Source organism: Gavialis gangeticus, unplaced genomic scaffold (genome assembly GCF_001723915.1).
Source record: "Gavialis gangeticus isolate Ggan-Ray unplaced genomic scaffold, GavGan_comp1, whole genome shotgun sequence".
NCBI lineage: Eukaryota > Metazoa > Chordata > Crocodylia > Gavialidae > Gavialis > Gavialis gangeticus.
In genome coordinates, this window is record NW_017728992.1 from 20,814,945 (window position 1) to 20,822,187 (window position 7,243).

General features: G+C 43.4%; 1 long non-coding RNA gene across 1 annotated transcript in view; it reads right to left on the reverse strand.

The window, feature by feature from the left end:
* Positions 1–294: 294 nt before the first annotated feature.
* The window catches only part of LOC109299265, a 10,196-nt gene continuing 3,247 nt past the window's right edge, over positions 295–7,243 (reverse strand). Inside the window, exon 3 of the long non-coding RNA XR_002097807.1 lies at positions 295–305. This is a non-coding gene — a long non-coding RNA (uncharacterized LOC109299265). The remainder of the gene's footprint in view (positions 306–7,243) is intronic.

Here is a 7,243-nt window from a genome sequence, read left to right on the forward strand (position 1 = left end):
GATCACTCAAAATATCTGGTGGGGATGGGATTAAAACTCTAGCTCTCAGGCTCTCCTACCTATCTTACAAGGAGCAAAGAAGCATTGAACTACCAAAAATGTTGACTTCCTTGTCTCTACTAAGGCAGGCTTGGGAGTGGAGGGGAGCATGATTTGCCTTGTAGATTATAACCAAACTCTTTCCTCTCTAGGAAAGAACATAAACCAGAGGAGGGAGAGAGTTCTGTAAAATGGTGCCTGGGAGTGAACAATGAAGCAGAGCAGCTTCCTATCATTAAGATCTACAGGTGGAGAAAACTCATTTCCTGTGCAATTTCAATATATTCTCCACACGCATAAAATATTTTTGAGCTTGGTAATTAGACTGGAAGAATTTACAGGGGTAGGATATATTTTTTAATGTCTTATTTGTAAATAATCTGCACCTCCCTCATTCTTGCATTCCTTCCCTCTGCAATTACTTCATCTGGCTGCCATCCCTCCACCCATGGCATTCAGCTCAACATTTTCAGGCCAACTGCAACAGCCAAACTGCTATTAGCATGTCTGAAAAATAAGTGTGTTTCCCCAGTTGTTCTCAGCTCCTGAGTCCACAGTAAGCATAGACTGAAAAAACCAAGAGCAGTTCATCCACTTGAGTCACACAGGCTTACAGCAGTTCAACACAATTCATGCTTGCAATGGGTATAAACTGAATGAATAATGGGGAGCAATGGTAATTTTCCCCATGAAAAGTCTAGGAAATTCCATATTCCAGATTTCACATTCATGGGCAGGAAACTCCTGTGTCAGCTTTTGGATTAAAAAATTCTCTCTTATGAGAATGTTGTTAGGATATGTAGATTTTTGGAGAACATTGGACCTGCAGCTGGAACAAGGCTTTGATCTGCCTCAGCAATGCCGCTGACCACAAGGCAGAACAATATATATTAAAAGTAAATTTGCGAATGCTTAGGCAAGTAGGTTTTAACCATATAATAGTATTTTTGTGAGATATATATAGCTTTATATATAAGATTTTGTTTATGAGTGCTTATGTTAGGTAACCATTTTAATTGTGTTAACCATTTTTCTGGAAAAAAAAAGTTGCAATTAAGTCTGTGTGCTGTGTGCCAGCTACAGCAAGGAACAAGATAAGATACAGGCGCCCAAAAAGGGTGAGGATGGCACAACCTGGGACAGAAAAACAGCTCAGAATGTGGAAGATAACATGTAACCAAGATAAACGTATGCAAAGGGTGACTGGTGATTGGTAAAGAAACCTCCAGAGCCCGCCCATTGACCACAGGAAGAAGGTTCGTGGCCTTAGACATGTGCTTAAAGGCATGCAAAAAGGCATGTAAATGAGTGAAATGCATAGGCTATTCCATGTTAATGAAACAAACAGTAAACAGAGGTGCAGCTCGAGATGGGAGGAGACATGGAACATAGGAGGGGTGAGGGTAGAATGAATGGTAATGAGCATAAACCAAAGTGTATAAATGCGGGGAAAAAAACTAGTGTTCAGTGCTGCTTCCCCAGTTTCACAGACTGTGCGTCTTTGAGAGAGCTCGCCCAAAGCTGTCTCCATTCTGAATAAAGCTGTTATGAACAATGCGTGCTAGTGTTTGCTCCCTGCTCTACTCTGGCTAATGAGTATCAGGATCCATGAGCAATTGGACCATCATCTCCCTACTCATTGGATGCCGCATGGAGTCAGGGTCTAACAACTGTAAATTATAGGATAGAAAATTGCATATATTTTCTTTTAAAAAATTCCTTAAGTGCCCACATCTATTGTTTTAGATCTGTCTCTCTCAATACGCATTTTAGGTTGGCTATCCTATGCTTCAGTGGTATTTATACAAGTGGCTTAAGTGACACAAGTACACAGTATCCATTTAATGGCACAAATCCAGGTCTCATTAAGTCACTTAAGTACTTCTGAAAAAGTCATTGCTGCATTTTTCATTTTTTCTAAAGCCAGATCTTAAAAAAAAAAAAAATTGGCATCAGTTTTCACACAAATATAGGCAGCTTCTAATTGTAATTGCAATACCCATGGTAATAACTCAGTGTCCCAGAGCACATTTTCTGGTGGTATTACAAAACTAAATTGTTTTTATTTAATTTGAGCAACATTATGTCATCATTTACAGTCATGCATGCTGAATGTATTTTCCAAGAGAGCAAACATAAAAACAGCAAAATGGATTGATGGACATGAGACCTGGGAAGAAACAAAACTTTCACTATGAAACTATGAAAGGAAACTTCAAATGACTATTAAATTGAAATATGATCAGGTATAATAGATGCTCTGGACAAATTAGATATTAAAAATATTTAAAAACCCCAACCTTATCAATGTTTTAGGTGGTATCTGGCTGTTCATGGTGGAGTCCTAAGACAGATAAGTCTATTTCCCAGGAGGAAATTGCATGTAGTTGTTCTGGTTCAAGGGATGAAACAGAAGTGGGTAAAGGGTTGAAAGAGAAAGATATGAACCAACATCAATAGGGGCTTACCTACTTCACAGAAGCGAGTTCCAGATTTCATAATTCTCTGGCACCATTAGGCACCATTTTTGTGGGGCAGGCCCCCCCATGCCTCTGACTGAGGGGCCCGAAAGATCCTGCCCCTCCCCAGAGATTAAGAGGTGGTCACCTGTCAATCTCTGGGGAGCAGTGGGACTTCTGGGACCCCTTGGTAACTATGGCCCTCCCCCTCATGTTCCAAGACACCAAGGTTCCCCACCATTGTGTTTGCAGGCACAGAAGCTTCCTTTCCCACCTCCACCCCCCACTGGTTCGCTACTGTTTTCTTGCTTGATTTTTCATGGGGGCATACCAAATTATGAGTTTCTGCAAAAGTGGTGATATCATGAATTTGGTAAGTCCCTAAACATTAAGTACAGGCACAGAGACAACTGGAACAAAGGAAAATAGCTTTGTGCAACAACAGATCCAGGACTGGGGTGAGACCACATGTGGCTAGACTGCACATGTGAGCTCTAAGCTCACTACCTGGTCAATGTACCTTACCAGCATATCAGCACAAGTTCTGGTGGGAGTCATCACTTTTTTGCAGCTCCAGAACCTGAAAAGCCAGTACTGCCACCACTCATCCCCTCTTTTCCTGTTTCACTAAATTCAGTGGAGGATGGAGGCTGAACACCATTGGTGCCCACCCATGAGCCTTGAAGCCATGTGAAAGTGATGGCTCTGGCCATGGCTAGCTCCAATCAGTTGGTGAGCTTAGAGTTCAATGTGCATGCAGAGCTCCAACATAAGCCTGTGTTGATGAGACAATGAGCTCAGAGCTTACTTTATATATACCTCACAGTTAAAGGGTGTATGATCGCACTGCCTCACTCTCCTGGATCTGCCATTGGCCTGCTGTGTAAAACTACCATAATCCCATGAAGTTGATGGCAATACTTTGTAAGCCAGCATGTGTAAAGTCAGTTTATTGTTTTATGATGTTATCTCCATAATGCTTTTGACTTAAAATAAGTGGTTCTCTGCTTGGTGAATGACCTGGTTACTGATCTACCTTGTCGTTATCAATGAGGAAAACTTGGATTGAAACAGACTTCACCTGACATGTCATTTGTGCTGCTATAAAAATTTGTGCCTGTTCCTAATGCTGAGGGATAGATGTTTATACCCTTTGTTGCACCACATGGACGGAAAATCAGTGGTACAACAAAAGGTGGTTATAGGCTGCTACTTTATTGTTGTGGACTTCTGTTACCTCTGTGGCACTTTCCCCTGCTCAACCAGATCTGCAAAACCCCCTATCACCTACTCAGTGAAACCCACAGGGAAAGCAGGGTGCTCACAAGGGTGGGGCAACAGGCAACGTGTTTCAACCAGTGAAGCAGATCAACTGTACCATCACTCATCTGATTTGTTTCATTCGGCAACATCTATTTTTAACCTGTGGTCAAGCCTCCTGTGGTTAACTGTCCTGAACTGCAAGGGAAATTCAGTCCAGAAAACCTGCTCTTAAAGGAAAGAGACAATTTCCTACCTGAACAAAAGGAACAGCTGAAGGCTGAAAGCACCTCTTTGATATAAAACATGTAGTTCAGTCCAAAACTTTGAAATGGAAAAAGGGCACAGGATGGCTTCTGTGAAAACATTGTTTTCAGGGACCTGTGATGCACTGGATAACTCATCTTTCTTTTACAGCTCCACAGTTAAATTGACATCTGACATGGCTACTTCATTTTTCTGTTGTTAACATCTTATCACTCTGGTAGGTTAAGCTGGATGGTAATAAAACCTGAAAGAGGGGGAAAAAATGTAAAAGATTATTTCTTTTAATCAACCTCCAGTTGACTATTCTTTAGATTCCTCCAGAGAATAACCTTCAAAGTACAGATAAGTTGATCTTCCTCCCTCCCCTCCCCTGCACTGCTGACCTAATATCAAAGAGTCAAATTCTGAAGTAATTTTAAAAGTATTGCAGCCATATTTTTGTCCATTAGCTTATTTTTCATTTCATGCCTAAAAGCATTGTTCCTTCTCTTATTTATTGTAGAGGCTTATCCATGTGTGTGTTATAGGGTAAAAGGAGAACCAAACCAAGCTGTCCACTTGTTATAGAACTTCTTTGTCTACAAAAGTAGAATTACTTCACACTTAGTGTGGTATTTCCAGTTCCTCTTTCTTTCCATTCTCCATGACCATACCCTTTGTGTAAATGTCACTAAGGACAGTGGGTATGGGAAAAGAATTGCCAAACCAAAAATGTGCTGCATTTCACCATGGCAGATAAAAATAACAACAGAATCATCAAGACTGTGGTGTACCAGGCCCTAATATTTTGGGGTAATTTGCATCATTTAATAAATCAGTTGCTCTATGTTTCAACTCATAAGCTGCTTCAAGACTTTAATATGACTTTCTCCTCTTCAGAAATGTTCTAATCAATTCAACTTACTCATAAAATCACCACAAACCTTTTTATAATAGCATCCCGTTAAATAATATTCAGTTATTACCACCTCTTATTTTCCAGGAAAACAAGGTGGATACATTTGGTCTACTTGAACATCTATTTCCCAGTTCTTGCATCATTCTGGTTGCCCTTACCTTATGTATAAAGCTATTCTCATCACTTGAGTAGAGTACCTACCAAGCTAATTCATTTTTGCAACATTCAAACCTAAATAGCACTAATTTGCTGCCCACTGATATAAGTGGCAATCTTATTGTCTTAATTGTCAGTTGGCAGTCTTGGCATTTTTCTTCATACTGTTTAGTCCTTGACCGTTATTCCATTTTAAAAAATAAACTCAGAATTTTTGTTTTGAATATTTGGAGTTTTCTAAAACATTTTTTATGGGCAGTCAACATATTTGGATATTCAGATACTCCACCTCATTTTGAAGTACGTTATTTTTATGGACAACATCCCAAATTATTTTAACACCTGTCTATTCGAAGTTGTAGCTAACAGTATTTATAGGGACTATGCAATGTATGATCAGTAAATGTGTTTTAACATTTATGAAAAACTCCAAGCTGAGTTTACATCAAAAACAAAATTAGGTTGGCAATCTTAATTCAACCTCTGTTGAGATGTCTTTGGCTGTCTCACCAAGACTATGTACAGACATTCAAAAAGCCTGAGGTGGATTTGAACTACCTTATGCAGGTTTATCTAAGTGGACCTAGCTGGTCTAGGAGCGAACAAAATCCCAGTTCACTCTTTTAATGGGGGCAGGGGAGGGGGAAGGGCACAAAGTCTGCCTGCAGTGGCCAGGCCAGCAGCCTGGGGTCATTCCTGCAAGCTCCCACCATGCCAAAAGCTGCAGAGGGCAGTGAATCCAGCCGAGCGGCAACCACCATTGGTTGCCTGGCACATGGCTCCCCTGCTACTCTGTCCCCTGTCAGGCAGCTGTCAGCTACAGACAGCCAGCGGAGGGAGGCATGCTTGACTTACTCAGGGGGTTTGGGGGTCCCTGGGGCTTTATCCAGGGTGGAACCCTGGGAAGTGCCCTCTTAATGGCCCTTTTTACACCTACCCCTGACTTGCCTGCAGCTCTTTTGCAGTGGGGCTTGCTTATATTTGTTTGCAAATGGAGCCAGGGAGCTGCGAGCAGCTGTGGCTGTCCTGTGGGGTGAGGGGGCTCCCCATAGCACACTTTCCCCTTCCCCCTCCTCCCATCACCACTCATGTCCTTGTGATTCAACCAAACCTGGCAGCTCCAGCCCCTGTGGCCAAGCACACTCAGCTCTCCACCTTTCAACTTGCCTTTCCCTCAGTGTTTTCCAGGATGATCCAAAGCTCCCACAAGTCAACAGGAGTCTCAGCTGGGCTGCAGGTCAGGCCCTTGGGGGCTTCTCCCCTGTTTCCCCACACTGAACTCCCCTCCACCCAAACACCCACCCACCCAAGAGGTTCCTCTACTTTCCCCTCCCTCCTACCCTGAGCTTCCCCAACCTCCAAAGTGGAGCCTACAGAATGCCCTGCTCTTGGCCAGCCTTGCCCCATGCAAATACATGTGAAGCAGATGAGCCAGCTAGGGACAGGGTGCTCCTGCGCACACAGTGGGAGCTGTATCTCACCCCCTCCTGCACTCCTGCAGCCAGAAAACCCTGTGATCCTGGGACCTGGGAGGGAGAGCACTGGTATCCCACTCATCCCTGTGCCCAGCTGGCTTTGTAAGGGAGCAGGGGCCAAGAGTCCTGAGCTGCTGTACGAGCAAAGACTTAAACAGCTGAGAATGGGTGTGTGGGTGTGTGTGTATGTGGGTGTGTGTCCATGCCTGCGTCCCAGCCCAGGTGTGGCAGGAATGCTACCTCCACATTTTCCAGGCAGCTACCATGTCAGATGAAGAGCTCTGAATAACAAAGACAAGTTTTAGAGCAGCAGCAGCAGGGTTGGCTAAGTGATGTCAGCAGAACTGACACATGCATTTTTGCACAATTTTTGCACACACACACAGCTGTTTCTCTCTCCTCTCAATTGCTCACACACACACACACACACACACACGTGCCCAGGACATGATCTCTGACACTCGGCTCCTTAAGGGACACTGGCCTTTCTGCCTCAGGCACCAGGAGAAGCATTCCCACACCTGCATCCCCAACCAGCTGCTGTAAAACCAGTCATGAGGAGAGTTCATCTGGCTGCTTCTGGCTGACTTGTATACGCATGCACACACAAACACAGAGACATACATACATCCTCAAAATCCCCCTGAGCACCAGTGCCGCCAGCAGCAGCAGCAGCAGCAGCGGTGGCA